At 41.5% G+C, this 15,405-nt stretch overlaps 1 protein-coding gene across 3 annotated transcripts in view; it reads right to left on the bottom strand.

The window, feature by feature from the left end:
• The window catches only part of LOC141133851 (NACHT, LRR and PYD domains-containing protein 3-like), a 166,514-nt gene extending 155,610 nt beyond the window's left edge, over positions 1-10,904 (bottom strand). For all 3 annotated transcript variants that reach the window (XM_073623433.1, XM_073623431.1, XM_073623432.1), the window contains exon 1: positions 10,808-10,904. The gene's annotated coding sequence lies outside the window, so the exon portion shown is untranslated. The remainder of the gene's footprint in view (positions 1-10,807) is intronic.
• Positions 10,905-15,405: the final 4,501 nt, after the last annotated feature.

Raw genomic sequence — 15,405 nt, forward strand, 5'->3', positions numbered from 1 at the left:
TCTCGCTCATCCAGAAATAATATTAACTCTTCCCTTCTCTGACTCAACTCTGCTTTCGCCTCCCTTCCTCCTCTCCCTCCTCATTTGTCATGTTTTCCTTCCTTCTGTTCTGGGACTTCCTTGTCCCTTCCATTTCGGAAGCATTTTGGGAATAGTATCCCTCCTCTAGAGGAGGATTGTTCACATACTTTATTATCTCCCCCAGGATTGCCGGGAGGCCCCCGCTCCTCCTTAAACATCAGTTCTCCACTATCCCTAAAGTTGAATAGTGCCATGGTGAGAGGTATGGCTTTAACCTACTATCTTCTCCCCAGGGATGGCTCTTGGGGATTTGGAAATGGATTGGGGGAGACCCAGCACTTTCCTTCAGGAAGATCCCATTGGGGAAGGTTGTGCGGGACTCCAAGTACGGTCCATACTTTATAGTTTGGAGGAAGTCATGGGCTCCCTGGCGGTCCGGGATTTGATAGAGACCCACTCGGATAACAAACAAAAAGCTCATTCCTTTGAAGTTGTTTTAATGGTTGCATCTTTTTTTTGTTTTATCTTAGCACCTAATACCAGAGACTCTTATTGATTTAGTGGATAGTACTGTCATCGATACACTATTCATGACTGTTTCTGTGCTTATATTCTGTACTATGTAAGAAAATCAATAAAAATATAAAAAAAAAAATTCACATTAATATATCAACACATATTGCAAAATACCGCTAAAGTACAAAACCATGATACATCTACAAGGAGACTAGGAGATGAATAGAAGTCATAATGTAAAATAATCCAGGAGTATGGTTTGGTTACAAGGAAGCGGATACGCTCTACATGTAACGCGCTCTCAGCGCTTCTTCAGGAGCGTTTTACAATGACTATCAAGAAATGGAAAAGAAATACATATATAAATATATTGTACAATACAGAAAAAACAAACAAAAATAATATACATTTTAGTGAGATAACCCGCCTATACCCCTAGTGGCCAGACCCAAGATTCTGTACAGAGAGCGGACAGAGAGTTATGTCTCAAAATGAATAACGATTAAAGTTCTTGGCCCATTAATTAATTAATTACTATTTTTGTTATGCTCCATTCTAGGTATTTGCACCCTGCTTATCCTTTTCTGTGTTAAGACTACGATCCAATTTAGCCCCCTACTCAGCGGCTTTATATATCTCCATTCGGTTCTCATTTTTGTTTTTAATTGCATATTTACTTTTTATTCCACATAAATTAGTAAATATAAATTTTGTTTCCAGTGTCAAATTGATGCTCTATTACATATTACGATATTGGTTGGTACTAGCAACTGCATTAGTTGTATTTGATTATTTAGGATTCCTTTTCTCAAGGATCTTGTAGCTGTATTTATATTTACCTTGCCTTGCTTGTGTCTCTAGACGCATTGTCAATACCATTTATATTTTCTGCCTTTAGGGGGCTCTTGCCTCCTTTCTTTATGTATTTATGCATTTGCTTTGTTATGTTATTATGTTATATACGTCCCCATAGTATTCTGGTTTGTCTCTCTCTATCCGCATTACAGAATCTTAGGTCTGGCCACTAGGGGTATAGGCGGGTTATCTCACTAAAATGTATATTATTTTTGTTTGTTTTTTCTGTATTGTACAATAAATTTATATATGTATTTCTTTTCCATTCTTTTCAGTCCAAGCAGTGCAGGCTTATCCTGGTAGGGCCAGGGGAGGAGATGTTAGTGCGGGAATACCACGCACATTAGCTGGTATGCATTATTAGAGCACAATGCTTATCCAGCGCAGCCCAGGTTGATGAATTTCGTGCACTCGATCGTGCACTTCTTCAGAACAAACAACACTAGTCTACATTCTCATTTTAAGGGAATAAGTATCCAATCAGCATTCATTACGTCAGATTTCAATTGGGGGCCATCTTGTGGTGACAAAGTATATTGCATGTATTAAAAAGACATAATAAAAAGTGGTAGAACATGGGACATGAATAGATGGGTGTTACAGCAGAATTTATTCCTACCCTGTTTCCCCAAAAATGAGACCTAGCATGACTGTCGGTGATGGCTGAAATATAAGCCCTACCCCCAAATAAGCTGTAGTTAAAGTCCTTATAGGTCTTATTTTCAGGGTAGGGCTTATTTTTGGGGAAACAGGGTAGGGCTTATTTGGGGGTAGGGCTTATATTGCAGCCATCACCGACAGTCACGCTAGGTCTTATTTTTGGGGAAACAGGGTATATTGCTGAGTATTCACCCTATAAATAGGTCGCGCTGAAACTGCACAAGTATGGAATTTGTTTAATCAAATATTTATTTAAGTTTGACAAATCTATTCAAATAAAGATTTTTTAATGATCAAATTGGTAGATTGGATTGATTCGATAAATGAGATAAACGTTCATTTAGGGAGGGTAACAACTGCCTTTGTTATTTTTTTTATACTAGTAATGGCGGCAATCAGGGATTTGTAGTGGGACTGCGACATTGCGGCGGACAGATCGGACACCTAACTGCCATTTTTTACACTTTTTTGTGAACCAGTGACATTATTACAGTGATGAGTGCTAAAAATATGCACTGACATTGTACTAATGACACTGACAGGGAAGGGGTTAGCACTAGGGGGTGATCAAGGGGTTAAATGTGTTCCCTGTGTGTGTGTTCCAACTGTATGGGGGATGGGCTGCCTGGGAAAACACACAGATTTGTCTTCCTACATAGCAGAAAGACAGGATCTGTGTGATCTCCCTTGTCAGTTCTGTCACATCGAGTCCACCCCACCCACTGATTTGCTCCCCCGCTGGCCAGTGGGAGCGCTTGCATGCCCACAATACCTGTTCCCGCGACCGGCATACAATGACAGCGATTCGCGGGAACAAGCTGACCTGCCGCAGTAAAATTATGCCAGCTGGTCAGCAAGTGGTTAAAATATCTAGTATTTATGTTTATCATCCATGTTCATTAATTAATGTGGATTACAATTGCACAGTACAGTGATACTGTTATCTCCAAATTACCTTAACTTGTATTATAGAGGAATTCCGGATCTATTACCTCCTCTGTGTAACAATATTCTCTGTGAGTTATTCCAGTAAATGTTAATAGAATATAAACGCACTGAGTTGTTTGACTTATTACTTTAAGGTGGTGCAAAGATGTCTGAACCCAGAGTGTCAGGTGGGTTGGAATGTTCACAAGGTCATGGCGGTGCAGATGAGCAGGTAAATCCAAGCAGTCCCCAAGGGGGTCGTGCTACATATACTTATAGATACTTATAGATAGTATGAATGTTACAAAAAATGGCCACTGCTCCCACCTATAACTGGTCATTACAGCAAGGAGCACTGGAAGGGCAACACATGTCAAATAAAACCAAAGAATTTCCAAGCTGAACTTACTGACTTTTCTTCATGGTTTAGATTCTATTTTTCCTTTTTTTCTCTTACCCTTCCTCTTTTCTTTTTTTCCCCTCTTTTTTCTTCTTTCTGTTGAAGAAAAGGTGGGGAAGGGAGATGAAGGTTTTTTTTGTCTTTCTCTCTTTCTCCACCTTTTATAATTGGCATCTATTGGCATTTATAAAGATATACTCTCTTACTCCCATATGTACTTTTAAGCTTTTGAGGTTACAAAATTCAGTATCTATTAATAAAGATATATAGCAGGTATCTCCTAATAATTGCCGTTCTCTGGTTGTGATACATTCAGAGACGCCACACTGGAAGTTTTTTCCAGTTTAGTATTTTCTTTGTTCAGTGGTCCTCTGAATCACTAATGTTTCCCTTTTTATTCTTTCCTGTTTTTCCTGTCTTTTCACGCATTGGCGGGGGTGTACTTGTTGTATCCATTTTTTATTTTTATTTAACTGATATCTGAGGTTATTATGGGTATTCTGAATGTTCAGGGCTTTAATAATCCAAAGAAGAGGTCCCACATTTTGTATAATATACATCAGCAGGAAATACATGTTCTTTTTTACAATAAACTCATTTTAAGGAGTCCTCTTCCCCCAAATATCCACGTGTTATTATACACTAAACATTGGTTTACAAGGAATTACCTGATAGTAAAACCAAAGGGGTCATTATAGGACTTCATGTCTCTGTGCTCTCCACTGTGATAGAAATCATTTCTGATTCTAAGGGCCGCTATCTTTGTCTTAAATGTATGCTTTATAATCAACTTTTTACACTTGTACATATCTACCTTCCCAATACAGGTCAAACATCTTCTTTTCTCTCCATTTTAACTAAATCAGAACAATTTGCCTCGGGATGCATAATATTAGGTGGAGATTTTAATTATATATTTGATCCCCTTTGGGACTCCTCCTCTGGGAAAAGTAGAGCACCCTTTCCAGATCTCCATTCTATTATCCATAGGCTTCAGATCGATATGTGGCTTATGCTGAATCCAACCATCAAGGACTATACTTATGAATCAGCAACACATTCTTCCTATAGTCAGATTGATTATAATTTTGCATCTCATCACACCTTGAGCCGGTCTCCTACAGCAACCATTGGTTCTCATATATGGTCAGGTCATTTCCCAGTCAGCACCTCATTTTGCCTTCAAATACTAATAATCGGACTGCTCTCTGGCCCCTGACTGAGATGCTCTTAGGAGACTCGTTAGTAGGGATGAGCTTCGAGTTCGAGTCGAACTCATGTTCTACTCGAACATTGGCTGTTCGCAAGTTCGCCGAACAGCGAACAATTTGGGGTGTTCGCGGCAAATTCGAATGCCGCGGAACACCCTTTAAAAGTCTATGGGAGAAATCAAAAGTGCTAATTTTAAAGGCTTATATGCAAGTTATTGTCATAAAAAGTGTTTGGGGACCCGGGTCCTGCCCCAGGGGACATGGATCAATGCAAAAAAAAGTTTTAAAAACGGACGTTTTTTCAGGAGCAGTGATTTTATTAATGCTTAAAGTCAAACAATAAAAGTGTAATATCCCTTTAAATTTCGTACCTGGGGGGTGTCTATAGTATGCCTGTAAAGGGGCGCATGTTTCCCGTGTTTAGAACAGTCTGACAGCAAAATGACATTTGGAAGGAAAAAACTCATTTAAAACTACCCGCGGCTATTGCATTGCCGACAATACACATAGAAGTTCATTGATAAAAACGGCATGGGAATTCCCCACAGGGCAACCCCGAACCAAAATAAAAAAAAAAAAATGATGTGGGGGTCCCCCTAAATTCCATACAAGGCCCTTCAGGTCTGGTATGGATATTAAGGGGAACCCCAGCCAAAATTTAAAAAAAAATTGACGTGGGGTTCCCCCTAAATTCCATACCAGACCCTTCAGGTCTGGTATGGATTTTAAGGGGAACCCCGCGCCAAAAAAAAAAAAAAAAAACGGCGTGGGGTCCCCCTAAAAATCCATACCAGACCCTTATCCGAGCACGCAACCTGGCAGGCCGCAGGAAAAGAGGGGGGGACGAGAGTGCGGCCCCCCCCCCTCCTGAACCGTACCAGGCCACATGCCCTCAACATTGGGAGGGTGCTTTGGGGTAGCCCCCCAAAGCACCTTGTCCCCATGTTGATGAAGACAAGGGCCTCATCCCCACAACCGTGGCCGGTGGTTGTGGGGGTCTGCGGGCGGGGGGCTTATCGGAATCTGGAAGCCCCCTTTACCAAGGGGACCCCCAGATCCCGGCCCCCCCCCTGTGTGAAATGGTAAGGGGTTACTTACCCCTACCATTTCACTAAAAAACTGTCAAAAATGTTAAAAATGACAAGAGACAGTTTTTGACAATTCCTTTATTTAAATGCTTCTTCTTTCTTCCTTCATCTTCTTCTTCTTCTGGTTCTTCTGGCTCTTCTGGTTCTTCCTCCGGCGTTCTCGTCCAGCATCTCCTCCGCGGCGTCTTCTATCTTCTTCTCCTCGGGCCGCTCCGCACCCATGGCATGAGGGGGGAGGCTCCCGCTCTTCTCTTCATCTTCATCTTCATCTTCTTCTTCATCTTCTTCTTCTTCTCTTCTTCATCTCTTCTTCCTTCTTCATTTCTTCTGCGGGCCGCTCCGCATCCATGCATGGAGGGAGGCTCCCGCTGTGTGACGGCGTCTCTTCGTCTGACGGTTCTTAAATAACGGGGGGCGGGGCCATCCGGTGACCCCGCCCCCCTCTGACGCACGGTGAATTGACGGGACTTCCCTGTGACGTCATGGGGAATGCCACAGGGAAGTCCCGTCATGTCCCGTGCGTCAGAGGGGGGCGGGGTCACCGGGTGGCCCCGCCCCCCGTTATTTAAGAACCGTCAGACGAAGAGACGCCGTCACACAGCGGGAGCCTCCCTCCATGCATGGATGCGGAGCGGCCCGCAGAAGAAATGAAGAAGGAAGAAGAGATGAAGAAGAGAAGAAGAAGAAGAAGAAGAAGATGAAGAAGAAGATGAAGAAGAAGATGAAGAAGAGAAGAAGATGAAGAGAAGAGCGGGAGCCTCCCCCCTCATGCCATGGGTGCGGAGCGGCCCGAGGAGAAGAAGATAGAAGACGCCGCGGAGGAGATGCTGGACGAGAACGCCGGAGGAAGAACCAGAAGAGCCAGAAGAACCAGAAGAAGAAGAAGATGAAGGAAGAAAGAAGAAGCATTTAAATAAAGGAATTGTCAAAAACTGTCTCTTGTCATTTTTAACATTTTTGACAGTTTTTTAGTGAAATGGTAGGGGTAAGTAACCCCTTACCATTTCACACAGGGGGGGGGCCGGGATCTGGGGGTCCCCTTGGTAAAGGGGGCTTCCAGATTCCGATAAGCCCCCCGCCCGCAGACCCCCACAACCACCGGCCACGGTTGTGGGGATGAGGCCCTTGTCTTCATCAACATGGGGACAAGGTGCTTTGGGGGGCTACCCCAAAGCACCCTCCCAATGTTGAGGGCATGTGGCCTGGTACGGTTCAGGAGGGGGGGGGGGCCGCACTCTCGTCCCCCCCTCTTTTCCTGCGGCCTGCCAGGTTGCGTGCTCGGATAAGGGTCTGGTATGGATTTTTAGGGGGACCCCACGCCGTTTTTTTTTTTTTTTTTTTTGGCGCGGGGTTCCCCTTAAAATCCATACCAGACCTGAAGGGTCTGGTATGGAATTTAGGGGGAACCCCACGTCAATTTTTTTTTTAAATTTTGTCTGGGGTTCCCCTTAATATCCATACCAGACCTGAAGGGCCTTGTATGGAATTTAGGGGGACTCCCACATCATTTTTTTTTTTAAATTTTGGTTCGGGGTTGCCCTGTGGGGAATTCCCATGCCGTTTTTATCAATGAACTTCTATGTGTATTGTCGGCAATGCAATAGCCGCGGTAGTTTTAAATGAGTTTTTTCCTTCAAAATGTCATTTTGCTGTCAGACTGTTCTAAACACGGGAAACATGCGCCCCTTTACAGGCATACTATAGACACCCCCCAGGTATGAAATTTAAAGGGATATTACACTTTTATTGTTTGACTTTAAGCATTATTAAAATCACTGCTCCTGAAAAAACGGCCGTTTTTAAAACTTTTTTTTGCATTGATCCATGTCCCCTGGGGCAGGACCCGGGTCCCCAAACACTTTTTATGACAATAACTTGCATATTAGCCTTTAAAATTAGCACTTTTGATTATTCATGTTCGTGTCCCATAGACTTTAACAGTGTTCGCGTGTTCGAACGAATTTTTTTCCTGTTCGCATGTTCTGGTGCGAACCGAACAGGGGGGTGTTCGGCTCATCCCTACTCGTTAGTACAAACAGATATTGAAGCAGCTATGCAGGAGTTTCATATACAAGACCCGACCCCTAAACCAATTCAATGGATACTAAGAGGAATATTAATTAAACATGGCTCCAGGTTGAAAAGAGCAAAATCGTTCGCAATAGAGACATTACTCCATGAAATCCGTACCCTAGAGGCAATTCACAAATAGGCCCCTGACTCTATCACCCTACAACCACTTCTATCTAAACATATAGAACTTAGTAAACTACTTGATCAACTTGATTTACTAAAGTATTGAGACGCCTGCCTTTACACACACAAACTTTAATGACGTCCCAGTCTTAGTCCGTAGGGTTGAATATTGAGTTGGCCCACCCTTAGCAGCTATAACAGCTTCAACTCTTCTGAGAAGGCCGTCCACAAGGTTTAGGAGTGTGTCTATGGGAATGTTTGACCATTCTTCCAGAAGCACATTTGTGAGGTCAGGCACTGATGTTGGACGAGAAGGCCTGGCTCACAGTCGGTGCTCTAATTCATCCCAAAGGTGTTCAATCATGTTGCAGGCCAGTCAAGTTCCTCCACCCCAAATGCACTCATCCATGTCTTTATGGACCTTCCTTTGGGCACTATTCCAAATCATTTGGTGGAAGGAGAATTATGGTGTGGGGTTGTTTTTCAGGGTTTGGACTTGGCCCCTTAACTCTTAAGGTGTCAGCATACCAAGACATTTTGGACAATTTCATGCTCCCAACTTTGTGGCAACAGTTTGGGGATGTCCCCTGTGATGGAACCATCCAGCAGTCTGCTTTGTTGCTTCCACCAATATACCGCTTCCTCCAGTCTGGACATCTGGATATCAGGAGCCAGATATTTTAGCTGACCATATAAGACTAGCCCACAAATAGCTTGTATGAGAACTGGCACACTTTATTGAACAGAAATACAGGCTTTTTATACACTTGAAAAATAGGTCAGTCACCACATGAACAATAACCCAAATATTTACCCAAAACATCACACAATGGTTTAGATAACGAAGTAGAGCTGACTCATGACTAATCCAATCATAGACTATCCTCCAAGAGTTATGCCCCGAACACACGGTCGGATTTTCCGATTTCCGTGTTGTCAGAAATTCCGACCGTGTGTGGGCTCCATCGGACATTTTCCATTGGATTTTCCGACACACAAAGTTTGAGAGCAGGATATAAAATTTTCCGACAACAAAATCCGTTGTCGGAATTTCCGATCGTGTGTACACAAATCCGACGGACAAAGTGCCACGCATGCTCAGAATAAATAAAGAGATGAAAGCTATTGGCCACTGCCCCGTTTATAGTCCCGACGTACGTGTTTTACGTCACTGCATTCAGAACGATTGGATTTTCCGACAACTTTGTGTGACCGTGTGTATGCAAGACAAGTTTGAGCCAACATCCGTCGGAAAAAATCCTAGGATTTTGTTGTCGGAATGTCCGAACAAAGTCCGACCGTGTGTACGGGGCATAAGTCAAATTAACCACCAGACAGACACAATAGGTGAAGGGAAATTCACACCTAGACAATGCTTTGATTATTCAGGATTTCCTAGTAGCAGACTGTACAGCTCCTACATTGAAGCCCATGGAACAGAGGCCAATGTGACCAGGTATTTCAATTAACATGTATAGTTCAGAATCAAACAAACCAGAAATTGTCTTCAGGGCAATTCCAAGAAAACAGTCTCTGAAAATGTAACAGAAAGAGAAATATAGTAATAACAAATGACAGGGTGAATGTGGGCAGAAAAGGTCCCTGCAGCCAGTGTCTGTGACAGTGCCTCCCCCGTCCCATATTTTGGCAGACCCAGCTAGATCCACCACAGGTCAGCTTGGGGCTGTGTCTTATAGTTCCATTTGCCAGGAAAGCCCATCAGCGTTCCCATGAGTGGAGACTGTGAGCCAGGCTTTCTCGTCCAACATCAGTGTCTGACCTCACAAATGCGCTTCTGGAATAATGGTCAAACATTCCCATAGACACACTCCTAAACCTTGTGGACAGCCTTTCCAGAAGAGTTGAAGCTGTTATAGCTGCAAAGGGTGGGCCAACTCAATATTATACCCTACGGACTAAGACTGGGATGCCATTAAAGTTTATGTGTGTGTAAAGACAGGCATCCCAATACTTTTGACAATATAGTGTATATGCAACATAAAGAATTAGCTCATTGTCACTTGCATAAATTTGGCAATAAGAATGGTCGGCTCTTAGTTCAATCGATTAGGGTTCCCACATGTATATATGTATATATCTAAGATATCATGCTCATCTCAGGGCTTGCTATATTCCTCTGAAGCCATAGCCAAAGCTTTTCAGTAATTTTACTCCTCCTTATATAACATTTCAGCCACATCATTGAATACTCGTGATTATTCACCTACTACTTCATTATTACACTATATTCAGTCACCTGCTATCCCAACTTTATCAGCGGATGCTGCTGAGGAACTCTCAAAGCCATTCAAGTCCTCTGACATTGTCTCTGCAATAAATCTTATCCTGTGAGGGAAAAGTCCAGGTCCGGGTGGCTTTACCGCACATTTCTATTCTCATTTTTCAGACTGTCTGTCTCCAGTTATGGAAGAAGTGTTCAATTCCATCTCAGACATTTTCCACGGCACTCTCAAGACAGGCATCTAACTGTTATTCCAAAAGCCAACAAAGATCCGTTATTAAGCTGTAGCTACAGACCCATTTATTTCATTCATTTGGATTAACCACTTTACGATCAACCTATTGTAGCTTTACTGATACAGGATGGCCACTGTGTGCAGGATCATGTATATATATATACGTGATTCCACACTTCCGGGTCACCGCTCGTATAATCACTGTGGGAACCATCACTGTGGTACTCGATTCTATTTGATACACTTTTGAGACCTGCACCAGATTGATATTGTTATATGAGTGGTGGGAGGAGGTATTCCCCGCACATCCTGCCCCCTATATGATTTGTGATTTTATTTTTTTGTATGGGTTCTTTCACTCTCTTTTTTTGTAATTATTGCTATACTCTAATAAAAAAATATATTGTTACATATATTATTAAAAAAAAAGGAAAAGAAGAATGATTGGTGTCTCACCTTGTTAGATCTGTCCATACATCCTCAGATTGTATGTTCTCTTCCGACAATGAATAGATCTGAAAATAGTTCTAGTGAGCAAAGATGTTTTTCTGCCTCGGAGGTAGAGAGGTGGGATTTCCAGTAACATAACACACCTCCACCCTTATGGACTATTCAGACGTCCTTATTCTCTAATACAACACAGCACTGGGTGTGTCCACATTCCTCATCCTGTATAACGAGCTGAACACGTCTCATCCAGAGGCTTGCCATATATTATACAATTTCTTATTTCATTTTCTTTAGATTTACCTTCAATTATGTAGTGCAAGGACCTGCCTGATTGCATGCAAATTCAAAGTGTTTAGGTTTGATCTTATATCATCTGGTTTTGGTAAATCTAAAGGGAAATGGTATAATGTATGGCCAGCCTAAGGGGTCTATTCATAAAAAGATCTGCAGAGCTATTGAACCAGCAAACTGCATGTCTATCTGTCATGGATGGGGGACTGAGGGTGGAGGGATGGTGGAACCTGATATACAAAATCAACCAATATTCTTGTAGATTTCATTATATATTTCATTATATATTGCTGAACAACTTGGATAGGATACAGGGAGCAGAGGGATACTCCAGAACACTAAACAGTACTAGGAGGACCCTCTTCACTGTGCAGATACTTCTTGGAAGAGTCCCTTCAATGGTAACTCAGGGAATGGACAGCACTGGGACACCACAAGCAATGTTCCAGGACAGACAAGTCTTAGCATTAGTGCACCAGGGGTTACCCACAGCAACAGTCACCCAGACCCTGCCCTCAGCTCTGTACTCACAAATCCTCGGGTACTTGGATGCCTCCTTCCATTGTCAGACAGAAATTTCCTTAGTGAACTCTCCAGACCGGATCCTAGGTGAAATCCCTCTTCTTTAGCTTCAGAGGTTCTTAGCAAGTAGCCCCCCCACCAGCTTTAGCATAGCTGGGACCTTGATGAGCTCAGGTAAATCTCAGCTGGGCCTCCTGGGTGGGCAGCAGCCCTCCAGGCTGGGAACTTCTCCTCTTGGACAAGAACAAGAACTTCTGTAGGCCTCAGGCTTTTTATGTGCTGTGCAGCCACCTACTGGCCACACCACCCCAGGGATTGTCTGAGACCTCATAAATATTCTGGATACTCATTTGGCCTATTCCACTCCTATGTTCTGAGTTTTCCAGAAGTCAGGGTGGAGCAATCAATCCTGCAGCCTGTGAGACACTGATCAGTCCAAAGCAATCAATCACCGCTCCACTAATTACAGAACAGCCCAAAAAAAAATATATACCTGACATCCCAGCACTTAACTAGGAGGTTGCTACATATAGATGTGAACAAAGGAGCCGGACATAGTTCTTTTCTTTCAGAGGGCCAGTAATTTTTAACACTCTGACTTTCCTTATAGAAAGAATAAAAGAGATGTACCAGTGTCAGAGTAAGGAAAGGGATGGTCTGCACTCAGGATGATATCCAAAAAATGGTATTCCTTTATTGAAAAGACGTGTACAATGCTGTAAGAACAGCCTCAGACTGTCCGAAAAGCATAGGCTGTTTTTACAGCATTGTACACATCTTTTCAATAAAGGAATACCATTTTATGGACGTCATCCTGAGTGCCGACCATCCCTTTCCTTAATCTGGTACACTGGAGGTGTCGGCAGTCTGGAGGTCTGAGCACCAGGTGGAGCTCTTATGTGGGAAGGTTGTAGCGCTTACATACCTGTTTTCCCTAAATGTACCAGTATATCTTCAGACAGGCTCTTCATATTGACAAACAGGAATGCAATTCAGTGCAAGAAAACTCTGTAACATTTCAGACTTTAACAATTTTGTATAAAACTTGGTTGTTCAGCTTGAAGAGGTAGGCAGCTAATGAACTAAAACAAGCATGTAAGGGCCCTTTCACACTGGGGCGGCATCGGCAGTAAAGCGCCGCTATTGTAAGTGGCGCTTTACCGTCGGTATTCCCCCGCTAGCGGCCGAGAAAGGGTTAAAAATCACCGCAAGGCACCAGCGGTATAGCCGCGCCGTCCCATTAATTTCAATAGGCAGGAGCGGTGAAGGAGCGGTATACACTCCGCTCCTTCACCACTCCAAAGATGCTGCTAGCAGGACTTTTTTTCCCGTCCTGCTAGCGCATTGCTCCAGTGGGAAAGTCCTCGGGGCTTTCACACTAGAGACACAGCAGCGGCTGTTTCGGGTCGGTTTGCAGGTGCTATTATTAGCGCAATAGCGCCTGAAAACCACCCCAGTGTGAAAGGGCTCTGAGTGTGGAGTCACATTTTACTGACTTACGACTAAATTCAGACATCAGGCCACACATGATCTGAAAGTTCCTGAAAACAAGGTAAGGACTCTTTACATGGTTATGGGATTTGTTTTTCTTCTTTACTTTAGTGCCTTTCTCTGGGCTGATTGAAAAAAAAATACCTTGGATATTATTGTACATTGGATGTAATGATGATAATATTGTACATTAGATGTAATGATGATATTATTATACATTAGATATAATGATGATAATATTGTACATTAAATGTAATGATGATAATATTGTACATTGGATGTAATGATGATATTATTGTACATTAGATGTAATGATGATATTATTGTACATTAGATATGATGATGATATTATTGTACATTAAATGTAATGATGATAATATTGTACATTGGATGTAATGATGATAATATTGTACATTAGATATAATGATGATATTATTATACATTAGATATAATGATGATATTATTGTACATTAGATGTAATGATGATAATATTGTACATTAGATATAATGATGATATTATTGTACATTAGATATGATGATGATATTATTGTACATTAGATATGATGATGATATTATTGTACATTAAATGTAATGATGATAATATTGTACATTGGATGTAATGATGATAATATTGTACATTAGATGTAATGATGATATTATTGTACATTAGATATAATGATGATATTATTGTACATTAGATGTAATGATGATAATATTGTACATTAGATATAATGATGATATTATTGTACATTAGATATGATGATGATATTATTGTACATTAGATATAATGATAATATTATTGTACATTAGATATAATGATGATATTATTGTACATTAGATATGATGATGATATTATTGTACATTAGATATAATGATAATATTATTGTACATTGGATGTAATGATGATAATATTGTACATTGGATGTAATGATGATAATATTGTACATTAGATGTAATGATGATATTATTGTACATTCGGTGTAATGATGATAATATTGTACATTGGATGTAATGATGATATTATTGTACATTAGATATAATGATGATATTATTGTACATTCGATGTAATGATGATAATATTGTACATTAGATGTAATGATGATAATATTGTACATTAGATATAATGATGATATTACTGATTAAAGTTTACATGTGAAAATGTGTTTGAGCTCTTATCTGATTATGTGTGGTATAAATTGTGTGAATTTACAATAAAGGGAGTTCCAGTTTGCACCAAAGCTTGTGTCGTCTAGTCCTCGGGTACAATTCCCAGCTATAATTCCTTGTTCCGGTGTTCCAGCAGCGAGGACGCAGCACCCAGACGGGGTGCCAGGTGGTCTGTCACAGTACTTTTTTGATATTTTTCAATGCTGCATTCTAACATGACTTGGGTCCACAAATGGCTTCTACAGTAATATGACTTTTAAATGTGAGGAGAAAAAATACTTAAAAATGAGCTCATCATCGGGGCTCAGCAGCAAAGGGGTTAAAATGGATATTAGCCATTTATAATAGTAAAGTAAAATGACAAGTGTCCTAACCCCCAACTCACTGTAGTACTTTATATTGGTTTCAGTTCAGAAAAGTGTCCCACCTCTGCAGGACCTCTGGGGTGGATGGCGGCTCCGATGGATAATGGATTGACCAATAATCGATCCCAAACATCATACAGGGCAGTAATGAAGGAGGGAATGTTGTCCAGTACAATGTTCTCATCCACACATAGAAAAGCATCAACTGTCTTGAAGAATAGTAGGATTGACCCAAGAAAAAATTCAAACAAATGGATAAAAACATCAATGGTCATTTTGTCAAACAAATCATTTTAGTTATATAGTTTTCATCAACAACATTTTTCATTGATGAAGACTGGACTAAAACGAAATAAAAGCGAAGCTTTGATGACTAAATCTACTGTATTTCATTAACTAAATAAAACTAGACTTAAATGTTAGGCATAGAAGAACAAAACTATTTGGACCTAAATCTGTGCATGTATTGCGTGTTTAACCACTTGATGACCAAGGAGGTACATTCTGACCTTCAAGGTATCGGTCCAAGATAATGGCTTCATTCATCTGCAGGTGTTATCTTAGTAGAGCTGGTTTTGTTTCTGCTTAGCATGGGGTAGGACATCCCGGCCCCGCCCATCCCCTCCCTGATTGGCTTAGTATAGTATAGTATATATTCTCAGCCTCTACGAGGGGTGGGTCAGCCTGAAGAAGGAAGCAGGGCCCTGGAAACACGTTGCAGCCCCCCCCCCCGGTTGTGTGCCCTGTCTTGTTGCAGCTCGTAGTGGT

Source organism: Aquarana catesbeiana, linkage group LG03 (assembly GCF_042186555.1).
Source record: "Aquarana catesbeiana isolate 2022-GZ linkage group LG03, ASM4218655v1, whole genome shotgun sequence".
NCBI classification, from domain to species: Eukaryota; Metazoa; Chordata; class Amphibia; order Anura; family Ranidae; genus Aquarana; species Aquarana catesbeiana.